The following is a 17,382-nucleotide window of genomic DNA, read 5'->3' as shown; positions in this document are numbered from 1 at the left end:
CCAGGTGAGGACAAACAGGGAACAGTTAAGAAAAAACCAGGAGCTCTTGCAAAGGTATCAGCGGGCAGTTTGGGTAACAAAGAGTCAACAGCAGGGACAGATAGAGGTGCCAAACTGTCAGAGATAGAGAAGAATGCACAAAAACAGATGGTCGAAGTATTGAAGGAAGCTGAGGAGCTTGTGAGGACATCGCAGGAGGAGGGGCAGTGCACCTCAGTTATAACAGACACATGGACGACAGGGAATATTATTTTTAAGCTGGATAGTAAACCGTGCACAAATGCAGACATCCCCACAGAAGCTACGGGGGACAGCGACTCTGAGGGGGGAAGACTGTTAGGTTGAGGAAGAGGCGGTAGAGGAGGCAACTGGGGAATTGTTATTTTGTGAGGAAGAGAGGCACAGGGAGTGGGAGTGAGAGAGGAGAAGAGCGAAAGATTGCAGGAGATGGCCTGAGAAGAAGGTAGAGATTGGTCAAAAAAGGCTGTGGAAGAGAACAAAAAGAATAGCAGTGACAAGGAGTGTGAAGGTCGAGAAAACCATACACCCGCAAAAGCAGCTCCATCTATTACAGAAAGGCAGAGAGGGGCCCCAGTATGTGCCCTGGCCAAACATTGATAGGGACAATTTAATAAGCAGTTTGCCGTCCCTCACCGCAGGGGCAGGCCAATGGATTTATGCCCTTGATAAAGAGATGGCAGGGACCACCTTATCTATAGAAGCCATGCAGAGTTTATTTGTCTTTTTAATGGGCGAGCAGGTGGACAGAATTTGGGAAAATGCAGGATATGAGGGGGTGATATTGAGTAGTAATGCCCACAACAGCGCACCATTCAATAACAGTCGAGCACACATGGTGAGAGTAGCACTAGACATGTACTCAGACACCTAAGATATGCAGCCCATTCCAGAATGCACCATGTAACAAAACAAAGACCCCACCCTATACATTCAGAAAAATCCAAGAAATGTGGATGTTAGAAACGTGACAGCCATGGGATAGGAACATTCCAGTTTTTTACACATATTGCCGAAAGGACTCCCCACAGATGTACAGGCTGAATTAGGGAAGGTGGTAGCGATAGAATCAAAAGGGTGGTCTGATATACAAGCAAATATAGTTCACGATGGTGGAGCAAAACAGGACATGGAGAGAAAAACAGCAGAGAGCGCATTTAAAGCAGAAGCAAAACTAGCACAGAAAATATTGCCTACAATTGTTATGGAGGGAGCAGTACTCACAAACTCTGCACCAACAGTACTCACAAACACCACGCACATGCAGACAGAGTTCAGTGCCATGCAGCAGGGGGTAATGCACCCACAGGATGCCCAGAAAGGATATGGTCAGCAAGGGGTTATTATTTACAAGGGGGAGGGTATAGGCCCCAGAGGTATGGTTCACAAGGGGATATTTCCCACAAGCAGGGAACGGGCCTCAAGGGAGGGGGGATCTTCCAGAGCGGGAGTGGGATTGGATCTGGATACAGAGTAGCGAGACCTCAGTTTGAAGGAGGTGGAGTACCATGATTTATTTGTGGAAGAATGGGACACTTTGTATGGGAATGTAGAAGTAAGCCCCAAGTAGAGTATAATCTGGGCAGATGCCCCCACATATCGAAATGTCACATATCCCCCACAGCAACAGGTGCTACCCATACAGCAGCAAATGCTGCCCCCATAGAAGCAAATACAGCCACAGATGCCGACTACCCAGATGCAGGGGCCAGTTCCCACAACCTTTCAAAATACCATGCAGCAACTGCCCCCATTATCAATTGCCCATCAGCAGCAGTCAACCCCATACCCAACACTGAATGCCCTTCAAGCACAAGCACAGGCCCGGCCCTGCAATGGAACAGTAACTTGCTAGCTTAGAATACAGTACCCTCACAATATGGGGGTGTTAGTGTTTGGGGGCAACCGGTTCTAAGTCCCAAGCACGACTTCCCCATAGGACAGCCCACAGAGAACTCTGACATGTCCAGTCTGTTCAGAAATCACAGACCCCAAAAAGGAACCCAAGGTGGCAGTGAAGAAAGGAACAAAAGAATTGTGATTCTTGGTCGACACAGGTGGTACCAAATCCTGTATTAAGGAGAGTAGATTTCCTCCGTCAGACAAAGTAATGGACACACAGGGATTCTCTGGTGCTGTTATGACAGCTCCGATTACTGAAGATGTACCTCTCACCCTAAGCACACAAGAATTTGTTGCACCATTGTAATACTCAAAAGACATACCCATTAGCATATTGGGACGAGACCTTATGAGCAAATGAAACATGACAATATTGTTTTCTGAAAAGGGTATTGTTTATTCGACCCCAGGCATTTATAACACACATGTAGCAGCACTCATACATGCATTCATATACACACAGTACACTGCAAGGCATACAACTCCACCCAGAGGTGTTCCTCCATGGAGTACAGATTTTATTAGGGTTTTAATTTAGACCCACGATACACAGGAAAGTAACCACAGGCACGTCCATCACCATTCACCTAGGAGCAGCAATCACAAGAAAGGATTCAGTAATTTTGCAAGGCACAGATGAGGAGGGCATTGAACGGCACACTGTCTTATGCATTGGCACAGTGCAGCACCTGACTGACCAACAGCCGTTCATAATGATGATGATGACGTTGGGAAGATGGTGTTCCTGATTTGCCTACTACGTCAAGTGGTTGTAGAACACAGAAAGGTCCAGCAGAAAATACTTCTCACACAAACAATATCAGCACATCTCTGGATATGGACAGAGTATCCAAAGATGTATGGCCAAATGGCCCCAAAGATACTGGCCTGCTGAAATGAATAGGAGCAGTCCCCATAACACGCAAACAGGAGCAATTCTACCCAGAGTAAAACAGTACCCATTGTCCAGGGAAGCAGATGAGTGTAATTTTGAAACAATATAAGCTCTGTGGCAACAGGGCATAATGATTCATCAGAATCAGCATGGAACACAGTCATATACCCTGTGAAAAAAGCAAAAGGGGGTTCTTGGAGGATGATACAGGACCTGGACCTGACTAGCACCAATACCGGTACCGCCACCGACTTGGTGGTATGGGGACTTACCGGTCTATTTCGACCATTGCGGGACCGGTAAGTCCCCATTTGAAAAGCCATTCCCCATTTCCATTTGAGCCCCCATAGGGCTCAATGGGAAGGGGGAAGGCGTCAATAACGGTACCGTAAATTGCGTTACCGTTATTGACCCCGGTATTGACCCCGGTATCCCTTTGCGGGTCCCGTCCATAATGCCTGGTAAAACCAGGCGTTTAGGGAGGGACCCGCAAAGGGACCTCGGAATAGGGCGCAAAGGGATTACCGGCACTGGTGTCATTACCAGTGCCCGGTATCCCTTTGCGCCCAGGTCGTAATGACCCACAATATGTTGATGACCTTCTGGTGTGCAGTACCACAGAAGAGCAGTGAAGAGAAGATTTAGTAACCCTTTTGACTCTTTTGGAAAGGATACTAGGTTGACAAGGAAAAGCTGCAATATTGCTAGAAGGAAGAAGTGTACATGGGGCAGATAATATCATCAGAAGGAAGAAGGGTGACCCCAGAAAGGGCGGCTGCACTCCACTGCACACCACCACTGAGCATGGCAAAAGAAATGCAGAAATGTCTTGGACTCTGCAATTACTGCAGTGCCTGGACATTCGATTATTCTTCCTACACCAGGCTCCTCCTGTAGGCGCTAAAACAAGCACTAAAAGCAAAAGGCCCCATCAATTGGACAACTGACATGGGAGATGCATTTGGTGAATTAAGACACATTCAGACATGGCCTATTTTAGCCACTCCAAATTACAAGAACATGTTTTTTCTTTTCTCACATTCTAATGCTCGGGTAATGACGGCAGTCCTCATCCAGAAAATGCTGGGGGCATAAGCCTTTGGCCTACTACAGTGGGCAGCTAGATCCAGTGATGCAGAAAAGATATCCCTGTGAATAGGCACTTGCAGCTGCTCTATTTGCCATTCAAAAATCAGCCACAATAACTATAAGTATGGGTTGTCCAGTAACACTCTATGTGCATGCAGTATTTGCCATTTTGGACAAATCCAAAAGGACACTTACAACTCAGCGAGTCTCTGGGTACGAAGTGATACTATAAAACCCCTTGATGAACATAGTGAGATGTCACGTTGTGAACCATTGTTCTTTTGTATCAGTGCCAGTGGAGGAGGGAGATTTCGTACACAAATGCGCAACCCATCAAAATATACTTGAGTGTGTCACTGTGGTTAATGAGGACCCATTGGAGGAAGGAGAGCTGTTCTTCACTGATGGGTTATCAACGATCCATCAGAATTTTGGATGTAGACATACCGGACCAGCAGTAGTGTGCTACACAGAGGAAGGGGTTCTAGGTGTGGGCACACATAATGTTACCCCTGCACTATTCAGCACAAGCAGCAGAACATGTGGGGTTGATAACAGCAGTAGAACTGTCACACGGGTAGTCTGTCAGCATCTGCTCAGACTCAGACTATGCTACCTAAAAAGAAGAAAGAAGAAAAGGGGATTTAGCAAAATCACTGGCACACCAGTACAACATGCAGAATTGCTGTCCAGATGTTACGCTCACCTGGTCTCTGCGGAGCCGTTGGGGCCCGGTTGCAGCCCTCCCGGGGTGAAGTCGCTCGGGTCCGACTTCGCCCTGTGCGCTTATGTGGTGACTTGTGGTAATAGGTGATGCTGCTTGGGAATGCTCCTGCATGGAGAATAAGGGGGGGGAAAGTGTGCCAGCTTGTGGGCCTGATCCCCTTCCAGACCCCTTCTCCCAGACCGTGGTACCCATGGGATGCACTGTCGCTTACCTGTTGATTAGTTTTGGTGAGCACTCCATCCTGCTGCTTCTGGCAGGGGTGCTTGTATGATCTGGACTGAGTTCCTTCACTGGTCCCTTGCACGTGGTAGTACAGTCCTACTGCTACTAAGCCACTATACTTCAGGTAAGTGTTCCTGTTTGCCTTTGTCTTTTCTCGTCTGTTTTTGTTGTATTGTAAAGTTTGTTGTCTTGCATTGCTGTCCGTTCCACTTTTGATGTTTTCTCTTTTGCTTTCTTCCCTTGCAGGTGATGTTGCCAGCCTGGCAGAAGCTGCAGAGCTCGAGGCGGCAGCCAGAGGGAATGAGGAACGAAGCTGCAGCGTTACAGTAGCTGATAAATTCTTAACTAAGGGGCGCGCGGGGTTCAAATGTGGCGCAGCCCTAGGACGAATGTTCTAACCATGTCTTTCTTCTTCTTCACAGGGTCCGAGTTTGTGGATGCGGAGTGCAGTGCTGCGGCATGGGATCAAGATCACTGGATGTCAGGAGATGTGTCTGCAGATGAAGCGATGAAGCACCAGTTTCCTGGAGGTGAGTATGGAGGAGAATGCCTGGTTTCAAAGGTAAGTAAACTGGTCCAAGCGGTGGTGAGCGTCACATTGCACGCGAGTGCACAGTAACGCGAAGCACTGGCCTTAAGGATGGAGCAGCTTATATAGCTGAGCTTCTGAAGCCATGCCCACCAGGTTCAGCCTGCCTGCCACACCCTGCCACATCTGATGAGTCAGCACATGAAGACCAGGCCTAGGGAGCCACACCCGATGAGTCAGCACATGAGGATGTTCTCTGCAATAAAAGCTTTCAGCTCCTGGAAAGTTCTTGTAAAATAAAAGCACTCCTGCACTGAAATAAAGTAAAAGCACTCCTGCACTGGAAGAACGTGTTCCTGCTCACATCTTTATATGAGCCCGGCGCTGGCGCCCGGACTGAGTCCAGCCAGGGCCCCTGTGTTTATGGGTCTCAAAGGGACATAAGTGAGTCAAGTGACCCATTGCCCCCATCACTAGATGGTGTGGTTTTTGTGTTCTGGGGCCTGTGGCCATGACAGCACTCCACCTCAAGGCCCCTTTCATCAGTGGTTTCCTCCCTGGCCCTGGTTTAGTGGGGTTATTGCGGTGGAACAACCTGATTAATTCTGGAGCATAGACATGCTCACTGGGTTCCCAGGTCCGATCTTGGGGTCCATAACCTTTCCTGTCTATAAGGTAGTATAACTTGGACCGGACGATTTTCGAGTCTAGGATCTTTTAACTTCGTATTCTGGTTCTCCTTCAACTATTTCGGGATCCGGTGGAGTATCGATCTGCGTACCTGGTCTCAATGGTTTTAGGGGGGAGACATGAAACCCCAGGTGGATCCGCATGTGGGCTGGTAATTCTAATTTCATGGCCGCAGGGTTGATCACAGCCTTGATAGTGTAGGGTCCCAGATATCTGAGACGGAACGCCTGTTGTTTTTCAGGGGGATGTTTTTGGATGCTAACCAAAGCTTGTCTCCAACTTGGCAGTTGGGAGCTTCCCGTCGGTGTTGATCCGCAAACTGCTAATGTTTCTGTTGGGCTCTGGCAAGATGCTCTGCTGCTTCCTTAAAAACCTGGGTGATGGTTTTGTGTACGGCCGTTACAGCGGGCATTTCTAATGATTTGCGTGGGTCGAAAACAGATGTCTGTGGATGTCGACCGTACACTATGTAGAATGGGCTCTGTCCCGTACTGATGTTATAGGCGTATTCTGCTAACCAAAGTATGTCCTTCCAGGTATCCTCGGTTTGTTGCAGCATACACCTTATGTATTGCTCAAGGGTCTGGTTAGTCCGTTCGGTCTGGCCGTTGGTTTGGGGGTGCTGGCTTGTATAAAACCGGATGTCGATTTTGGAAATTTTACAACACCTTTTCCAGAATGCAGAGACAAACTGAGTTCCTCGGTCTAATATCAATATTGATGGGAACCTGTGTAGCTGGACGATCTGTTCCAAAAACACGGTAGCCAGAGTAGAAGCAGTTGGGAGACCTTTCAGGGGAATAAAGTGGGCCATTTTGGAAAACAGATCTACGACGACTAAGATGGTATTGTATCCGTTACAGGAGGGAAGGTCCATAATAAAATGCATTGATAGAGTATGCCAAGGTGCTGGGGGTACTTCTAAAGGATGTAGCAGACCTGCTGGACTTTGTTTTTGGGACTTGTGTTGTGCACAGGTGCCACAGGTTGCGATGAACTGGACAATGTCCTTTCACCAAGTTGGCCACCAGTAATGTTTATTTATTTTAGCTTGGGTTTTGGCTATTCCTGGATGCCCTTCTACTAATGAATAGTGATAGTTTGCGATGATTTGATTCTGTAATTTCTTATCAGGGATGTACATTCGTCCTTGTTTATATGGTAGCTTGTCCACTATCGTATACCGGTCTCCCTTCCCTAGCCATTCCTGTTGTGCTGGTGGACTCATCAAGTGATGCAGGTAAAATTGTAATTTTTGGCTAGAGTGGTGGTTTCAGCAATAATGCCTTGTATTCGTCCTTCACGGATGATGGCCAAGGGGTGTGGTGTAGTGTAGGGCTCTTCTCCCTCACTCATGCGACACAGGGTGTCCGCTTTTCCATTGCGTACTCCGGGTCTATAGGTGATGACAAAGTCGTATTCCGCAAAGAAGAGAGCACAGCGGAGTTGGTGTGATGATTGCACTTTACCGGTTTTCAGATATTGTAGATTGCGATGATCCGTGATGACGGTGACCTAATCTCTAGCTCCAAGAAGATAATGGGCCTCATTACGACCCAGGCGGTAGAGGGTTAATGGCGCCGGTAGAGCTGCCTGCTCCGTTAACCTTCTACTGCCTCATTACGAAGTCTGCTTGCGGGTTCCGCTAATTCCGTCATTAACTGGCCCATTGTTAGCATCCTCCCCATTTCCATTGAACCCTATGGGGGCTCAAATGGGAATGGGGATGTACCGGGTCCCGGGACAGGGATTTACCGGGCCCTCCAAGGTCGGAATGGCCTGGCAATCCCCATTCCAGGAACCCGGACCCGGTACCCGGTATGGGGGTAGCCATGCAGCTAAAAGCAGCCTGGCTACCTCCATACTTGTAATGAGGCCCAATGTCGCCAGGCTTTGAACACTGCCTTAATTGCTAGCAGTTCTGTATCAGTGATTGCATAATTCAATTCAGGGGCTGAAAACTTGCGAAACCAGAATGCCACGGGACGCAACGGACCTGTTTTGGGTTCTTGTTGTGATAGGACTGCTCCCATTGCTATGTTGGAAGCATCAGTTTCGAACACATATGGTAGTTCTGGACGAGGATGCCGTAGAATTGGTAAATGTTTTAGCCCCTGGAAGGCTTACTCTGCCTCTGCGAACCAATTAAATTGTTTATTTTTCCATAGTAAAGAGGTGATTGGGTAGATGATCTGGGAGAACCCGGGAATGAACCGGCAATAAAAGTTGGCGAACCTGAGTAAACTCTGTACTCCCTTTATGGATGTCGGTGATGGCCAGTTAAGGATAGCATCTACCTTGCGCATGTCCATGCGAACGCCCCGTGGTGTGAGAATAAATCTAAGAAGCATTTCTCCAATTTGGCATATAGCCGATGTTGCCAGAGTTTCTCCAAAACTGCCCGGACATGGTTGACATGGTCCTCCTTGGTGGTCGAATAGATAAGAATGTCATCAATATAGACAAGAGCGCAGACGTCCAACAGTTCGCGGAGCACGTCATTCATGAAAAATTGGAATGCTGCTAGGGCATTACATAGTCCAAAGGGCATAACCTGATGTTCATAAAGGCCATATTTCATGCAAAAGGCCATCTTGCACTCATCTCCTTTTTTGACTCTTACTACATGGTAGGCCCCTTGTAAGTCTAGTTTTGTATATATCTGAGCGTTTTTGACTTGATCCAAGACCTCGGGGATAAGCAGTAATGGGTACCAGTTTTTTACCGTGATCTGGTTAAGTGCTCTGTAGTCAATGCAAGTTCTCAGGTCTCCCTCCTTTTTAGGCACAAAAAAGAGGGGCGAGGATGCAGGGGACTTGGACGGACAAATTAAGCCATTTGCCAGATACTGATCGAAGTAGGTTTTTAGATGCTGGTTTTCCTGTTCTGTTAGGGCATAAATCCGGCTGCAGGGAACTTGAGCTCAAGGTACCAGATCAATTTGGCAGTCATATGGCCTGTGCGGAGGTAGGGTGTTTGCTTGCTCTTTTTGAAAGACATCTTGGTAATCCAGGTATTCAGGTGGTAGTGAACTGGTGAGGCCCAGTATGGTTTCTTTCTTTGACGAGCCTGGGTTGATAAGACCTTTTAATGAGAACCCGTTGCTATAAAAGGTGTTGGCACAGTCTTGGGGAAAGGTCAGAACTCGCTTACGCCAGTCAATATTGGGATTCTGGGTCTCCAGCCAGGGCATTCCCAATATCATCTGGAACTGAGGAGTGCCGATGAGATCGAAGGTGATGTCCTCTTGGTGACCCTCCTGACACAGAAGCATGACCTTCTCCGTGTAATGCGTCACTGGGCCGGATGATAGAAGTAGGTTTTTAGATGCTTGTTTTCCTGTTCTGTTAGGGCATAAATCCGGCTGTAGGGAACTTGAGCTCAAGGTACCAGATCAATTTGGCAGTCATACGGCCTGTGCAGAGGTAGGGTGTTTTCTTGCTCTTTCTGAAAGACATCTTGGTAATCCATGTATTCAGGTGGTAGTGAACTGGTGAGGCCCAGTATGGTTTCTTTCTTTGATGAACCTGGGTTGATAAGACCTTTTAATGAGAATCCGTTGCTATAAAAGGCGTTGGCACAGTCTTGGGGAAAGGTCAGAACTCGTTTACGCCAGTCAATCTTGGGATTGTGGGACACAGAAGCATGACCTTCTCGGTTTAATGGGTCACTGGGCCGGATGATAGCTGAGATACATCAACTGCTGTGACATTTTCTGAAACCTGCTTCTGTCGGAGAGGAAGGTCTATCCGGGTAGCCAGATCTTGGTCCATGTAATTTCCCACAGCCCCACTGTCAATCTATGCCTCCAAGGCATGTATTTTCAACGGTTGCTTGTGGTTTACCAAGAGCACAGGGATGACTAGATGTGAGGTCTGTACAGTTTCCTTTTCACCGCTCGACAAGCGGACCCCTATGCTTGCCAGGCGTTGGAGTTTCACAAGTCCTGTTCTTCTTATTCACCCTTGTCAGTTGCTTGAACTGCTTTCCTGGGTGGTTTCACCGGGCATTCTCAGAGATAGTGACCTGCCTTACCACAGTTCAAACAGAGCTGCTGCTGTCTCCTTTTCTCCCTTTCTGCCTTGGTGAGTGGGCACCGCAAGCCTCCGATTTGCATTGGCTCAGACTGATCGTGTGATTTGGTTTGATTCTCACGGGGTCGCACATAGACCGACCGCCCCTCGGCCTTGACCCGATCCATCATTCGATCCTGCAATCTGTGATCAAGCTGCACTGTCAGGTCGATGTATCCAGCACATCTTTCCGGGGGATTTACTACTTGGGCTAATACGTCCTTAAGTTCCCCTCGCAAGCCTCGGTAAAAGAGCATAGTCCTTTTCTCCTCTGGCCAGTTAGTTTGTGCTATCTGACGATTGAAGGAAGTCATATATGTTAGTAAGACTTGATTATCCTGCCGTAGTGATAACAGTTAATTGTCCAGAGCCCGCCCTTGAGTATGCCTTGCAAATAGTTTCTCCATTTCACGCTGGAAACCTCCGAAGTCCCGAAGCAAAGGATAATCCTGGTTTACCAAGGGTATTGACCAGCCTGCTGCATTACCTCCCAAATATGAGAGTACAAATGCCACTGTCGCTTGATCATTGGGGAATGCCCCAGGTCTGGCCAAGAAATGTAGGCGACATTGATTCATAAAGATGGCGTACTTATTCGGATCGCCTGTGAAGCGTTCTGGTGGGGCTGGGGGAACCCCCCTGGAAGAACCACCTGTACTGGCATGGGCTGTGGAGGCACGGCAGGAGGGGCATCCCCCTGCAGTGGGACCTCTCCTGCCAGTGCCTGGAGCATTTGTCTTGCTTGTTCATCTGTCCGCTCCCGGTTAACAATTAGATCCCTCCTTAGGGCATTGTTTCCTGTCTTGAGGCATGAACTTCAGCCCGTAACTCTCCCTGTAATCGGGTCAACTGGTCCGTTTCAGAAGTTTCCATAATGCCCAGGCAGAGATTTGAAGAGGCTATGCGTTCTGTTATGCTCACCTGGTCTCTGCGGAGGCGTTGGGGCACGGTTGCCGCCCTCCCGGGGGTGAGGTCACTCAGGTCTGACTTTGCCCTCTGCGCTTATGTGGTGACTGGTGGTAATAGGTGATGCTGCTCAGGACTGTTCCTGCGTGGAGAATAGGGGGCGTGTGTATGCCAGCTTGTGCGCCTGATCCCCATCCAGACCTCTTCTCCCAAACCTTGGTACCCATGGGATGCGCTGTCCCTGGAAAGCTCACCTGTTGATTAGTTTTGGTGAGCACTCCGTCCTGCTGCTTCTGGCAGGGGTGCTTGTATGATGTGGGTTGAGTTCCTTCACTGGTACCTTGCATTTGGTAGTCCAGTCCTGCTGTGACTTAGCCACTATACTTCAGGTAAGTGTTCCTGTTTGCCTTTCTCTTTCCTCGTCTGTTTTTGTTGAATTTTAAAGTTTGTTGCCTTGTATTGCTGTCTGTTCCACTTTTGATGTTTGCTCTTTTCCTTTCTTCCCTTGCAGGTGATGTTGCTGGCCCGGCAGAAGCTGCGGAGCTCGAGACAGCAGCCGGAGGGAATGAGGAACGAAGCTGCAGTGGTACAGTAGCTGGTAAATTGTTAACTAGGGGGGCGCGCAGGGTTCAAATGTGCCGTGACCCTAGGATGGACGTTCTAACCTTGTCTTTCTTCTTCTTCACAGGGTCCGAGTTCGTGGATGCAGAGTGCGGTGCTGCGGCATCAGGATCAAGATCACTGGATGTCAGGAGATGAGTCTGCAGATGAAGCAATCAAGCACCGGTTTCCTGGAGGTGAGTATGCAGGAGAACGCCTAGTTTCAAAGGTAAGTAAACTGGTCCAAGCGGCGGTGAGCGTCACGTTGCACGCTAGTGCACAGTAACGTGAAGCACCGGCCTTAAGGATGGAGCAGCTTATTTAGCTGAGCTTCTGAAGACACGCCCACCAGGTTCAGCCTGTCTGCCACACCCTGCCACACCTGATGAGTCAGCACATGAAGACTAGGCCTAAGGAGCCACACCCGAAGAGTCAGCACATGAGGATGTTCTCTGTAATAAAGGCTTTCAGCTCCTGGAAGGTTTGTGTAAAATAAAAGCACTCCTGCACAGAAATAAAGTAAAAGCACTCCTGCACTGAAATAAAGTCTTCCTGCTCACATCTCCATATGAGCCTGTCCAGCCAGGACCCATGTGTTTATTGGTCCCAAAGGGACATTAGTGAGTCAAGTGACCCATTTCCCCCATCACTAGATGGTGTGGTTTTTGTGTTCTGTGGCCTGTGGCCATGACACCAGACTGACAGATGCACTGCCCCACCCAAGTACTGGCTGTGGCAAAATGTGCTGCCCACACTAGAGGTACAGATTTGATTTCTCAGGGCAATGATAGGGCAGGCACAGCATCCAAAGAAGCAGCATACCTGCCATTGGGTACAGCACAATATATGACACACCTGGATAAATGATAAAAAGCAATCAGTAATTATAAAGGCATTTACACAATATTCTTGTCATGATCTCTGCTTCCAAAAGTTCAGGGTTTTCCCAACTCCCTTGGAAGCAGATCCATAGCCCAGGTTCCGAGTGCCAACCAGTCCCAATTGGGACCTTTTGGACCCAGTCCTGGCGCCAGTGGCACCAGGCTCATAAATATGCCCAGTCCCAGCGCTGGAAGCGCCGGGCTCATAATGCTTGGGTGGACTTACCTTCAGCAGACCATGCTGCTTACTTGCCTGCCAGTTGAGCCTCTGATCCTCTTCTGTTTGGAACTACTTTTCCTGTTGGGTGGGGCTGGAGCCACTCCCTAGATTCAGAACACTAGAACTCTTCTGGAAGGCAGGAACTCTTTTCTTACCAGGAACTCTTTTCTTACTTGGGCGTGGCTGTGGAAGGAGACACCTAAGCACTACAGGAGGCTATTTAAACCACACCCGGTGGATGAATCTTGCTTTGCGTTATTCTGCAACCTCTGCAGCAGAACGCTCATCGTGTCTTCTGCATCCGGTCCTGGGCCTAAGGAAAAAGGCTTACCATCCTGAATCCAGTCTTCAGCAACACCTATAAAGACAAGAAAGAACAGGTTAGCATTCCGGCATCTGAAAGGCAAAGGCTTACCATCCTGAATCCAGTCTTCAGCAACACCTATAAAGACAAGAAAGAACAGGTTAGCATTCCGGCATCTGAAAGGCAAAGGCTTACCTACTGTTTGTGCGCTCCGGAGGTCTTCACACTGCATTCCGGCATCTGAAAGACAAAAGTTTACCAACTCTTCGCACGCTCCGGAGGCCTTCGGCGCTGCATCCCGCATCTGAAAGACAAAACAAGGTGCGTTTAAAGACATTGGGGAACTTTAATACTCACGTGCCATTACTCCTTTCCACATCTAATCCAGTGGGTATTCCGGCACCCTGCAGCCGCTCCGAACTCGTACCTGCAAAATAAAAAGACAGTTAGAGCGCATAGTGAAGCAGGCAACAAGCGCTTACTTACGTGCTTCCAGGCGCTTCTATTCATCACACGGGCTCCATCTTCAACTCACTTCAGCCCGTCATCCGCCATCGCCGGAACCCTGCAAAACAAGAGACATCATTACTAAAGACTTTAAAGACATTTGAATGACTCGAAACTTACCGTTCGTGCAGTAAACGACGGACAGCAGTCCTCTGAAGTCAAGAGGCCTGCGCTACCTATCCAGTGAAGAAACTGGTTACAGCACCCTGCCCTGAGGCAGATGGAGAGCTCGGCATTCACTTACCTAAGGTGAGAGCGTTAACCTTTGGGGGTCTACAGGAGAGGAGAAGAGGAAAGAGATAGGGACACCCCAATAACCCCAGTTCATTAACCCCATATTTTCTATCTGCAGACATCTTACTCTACACGTCAGGCATACAGTGCACAGAGGTCCAGCCCAAAGAGCCAACCGGGTGCTACACATCACCTTTGAAGATACGGTAGTCGCCCAGTCAAGACCGGCGCCTCTGCGAGAATCAGGTGAGCGTTACAGAACGCAAAGCCTACCGCAAAACTCTCGCCCAGGCGCTATGGAAACCTCGGATACTGACCCCCTAGCCCGGTTACTTGGGGAACTAAGGGCAGAAGTGCATGCAGCTCGTCAGGAAACGAATGCTCTAAGAAGGGAACTAATTATTTCCAAGGAGAGAACAGACAATCTTGCTAGACAAGTGCTACAGTCACAAGCCGGACAGACCCCGTTACCCGCATCAGGGGCAAATCTTCCTTCAACATCCTCTATGAATCCAGTGCAGATCAACCTACCTGGGAATGTACCTCTGGCTCCGCCCGAACGATTTTCTGGTGACCCAAAGAGGTTTGCAGTATTTATCAATCAGTGCCGGTTGCACTTCTTATGCCGGCCAGCAGCCTTTCCAACTGATCAAGCAAAAGTAGCTTTTGTACTTTCGTACCTTAGTGGCAATGCGGCAGACTGGTCGATCCCTCTAGTTAATCAAGATGATCCGGTTCTCCATGATTTTCAAGACTTTCAGCTTAGTATGAAAAAACTGTTCGCAAGACATTCACAGGGGCAGGCCTTGGACAATGAGCTTCTTTCGTTGCGACAGGGTAATCAAGACCTTTTGGCTTATATTGCATCTTTCAATAGACTAATAGTGGAAACTCAATGGCCTGAGGACAAAAGGATTACGCTGTTTTATAGAGGTCTACGTGGAGAGCTCAAAGACGTTTTAGCCCAAGTAGTGAATCCCCCACAAGACTGTTCGGATTATATAGACTTGGTCGTTCAAATAGATCACAGGCTGCAGAACAGGAAGGCCGATCGTTCCAAGTTTGATGCTCGAGTATTTTCCAAACCGCCAACTCCTTCCAAACGAGTAGACTCCGGGGAACCCATGCAAATAGGGGGTCTGAAAGGTCCTCTAACACAAAGGGAGCGGGAAAGGAGGAAACAGTTGCAATTATGCCTATATTGCGGAAACTCAGGGCACTTTCTTCGAGACTGTCCGGTGAAACCTGCCAAGAAGGCAGTAGGAGCTGCAGTTACCAAAGTTACAAACTCTGAGCAGGGAAACGACCTCGCCCGACAAGAATAGAGGTCCTCTTGCCGAGCGTGAAAACCAGTTCCGTGACCTCGCATTTCGTGATACCTATGGTCCTCATTAGCCCTGATAATCCGGATCGATTACATGCAATTGAAGCTTACGTCGACAGCTGTGCCATCGGCAATTATGTGGATCATGAAATGGTTTTGAGGATGAATCTAACTCTTTGTCCCAAGGCTGTAAAGGACGTCATTACTACGGTGGATGGTACGGAGATAGCCTCCGGGCCAGTAACGCATACCACTCAAGAGGTGACGCTAGTAAGTCAAGATGGACACCATGAGAAGATCGTGTTCGATGTGATCAAGGCCCCTCAGTTTCAGATTATTCTAGGAATACCTTGGTTAGAGAAACACAATCCTCTGATCGATTGGCGAGCAAGAACGGTCCAGTTTCCAGAATGTGTCTCTACTTGTCACCCTCCACCTGGTGTTGCACTGGCTGCAATTTCTTCAGAGACTCCCCAGTTACCTCCCGAATACCTAGAATACCAAGATGTTTTCCGGAAGGATCAGGCTAACTCTCTACCTCCTCATAGGTCTTATGACTGCCAGATAGACCTGATACCTGGATCTACTCCTCCTTGTAGTAGAATTTATGCCCTCACCGAGCCTGAGAACCTTCACCTTCGACAATACCTGGATCAATACCTGGCAAATGGGTTTATTCGTCCTTCCAAGTCCCCTGCTTCTTCAGCTTTGTTCTTCGTTCCAAAAAAGGAAGGAGACCTTAGAACTTGTATCGATTATCGCTCCCTGAACCAGATCACCGTTAAGAATAGATATCCGTTACCTTTGATCCCTGAACTCCTGGACCAAGTCAGAAAAGCATGCATATATACAAAGCTGGATCTTAGAGGAGCTTACCACTTGGTACGAGTAAAAGTGGGCGATGAATGGAAGACGGCCTTCCGCACCAAGTATGGGCTATTTGAATATCAGGTCATGCCCTTCGGACTTTGCAATGCCCCGGCCGCCTTTCAATATTTTATGAACGATGTCCTCAGAGAGCTCATAGATGTATGTGTTGTTGTTTACATTGACGACATCCTCGTTTATTCTTCATCGGAATCTGAACATCGAAAACACGTGAAAATGGTCCTCGAAAGATTGCGTCAACACAAACTTTTCGCTAAGTTGGAAAAATGTGTTTTCAACGTGACTGAAGTTGAATTCTTGGGATTTATATTATCACCTGGCGGAGTGCGTATGGATTCAAAGAAGGTCGATGCAGTTCTCAAATGGCCATCACCATCCTCCGTAAAAGGTGTGCAAAGCATGTTAGGCTTCGCTAACTTTTACCGCAGGTTTATCCCCGAATTCTCTCGAATAGTCCAGCCCATCACTGCCTTGTTAAAGAAAAACAAACGTTTTGAATGGTCTACCGAGGCGGAACAAGCTTTCCAGGATTTGAAGACTAAATTTATCTCTGCACCAATCTTAAAACACCCTCGCCCCGAACTCCCCTACATCGTTGAAACTGATGCTTCAAGCCTTGCCATGGGGGCAGTTCTATCACAAAAGGACCCGGTAACCAATCAGTTGCATCCCGTGGCATTTTGGTCCCGCAAATTCTCGCCTCCTGAAATCAATTACACGATTACTGACAAGGAACTTCTGGCTATCAAGTCTGCCTTTAAGGCTTGGCGGCATTATCTGCTGGGGGCCCGACACACCGTTACTGTGATTACGGATCACCGAAACCTGCAATATTTGAAGACCGCAAAAGCCCAATCCTCTAGACAACTCCGTTGGGCATTATTCTTTGCCGAGTTTGACTTCATAATTACCTATCGACCTGGTACAAAGAACGGTAAAGCCGATGCCCTTTCTCGGATGGGAGTGGAAGAACACTTGGTCAACCCTAAACCTGTACCAATCATTCCCGAACAAAGAATTCTGGGTGTAATCGCCACAGAATCCATAGAGGAAGTTAAGGATAAAGCCAGGCAACTTGTAACTCCAGCAGACATACAGAATTGGCATCTGCAGGGAAAGGACTTTGCAGTAAAGGACAACTTATTGTATTTCCAAGAACGATTATACCTACCCAGCACAGATTTACAGAAAAAAGTAATCTCTTGTTATCACGACTCTTTAATGGAAGGTCATCCCGGTATAGCCAAGACCTCAGAAAAGATCAAGCGCTACTTCTGGTGGCCGTCTTGGAAAAAAGATATCAGAGACTTTATAATGTCCTGTGGAGTATGCGCCCAAAACAAGAGTCAAAAGGAAAGACCAGCAGGCCTCTT

This window comes from Ambystoma mexicanum, chromosome 7q (genome assembly GCF_040938575.1).
Source record: "Ambystoma mexicanum isolate Mex_15411 chromosome 7q, UKY_AmexF1_1, whole genome shotgun sequence".
In the NCBI taxonomy this organism is placed as follows: domain Eukaryota; kingdom Metazoa; phylum Chordata; class Amphibia; order Caudata; family Ambystomatidae; genus Ambystoma; species Ambystoma mexicanum.
Note: the sequence above shows the minus strand (reverse complement) of the source record.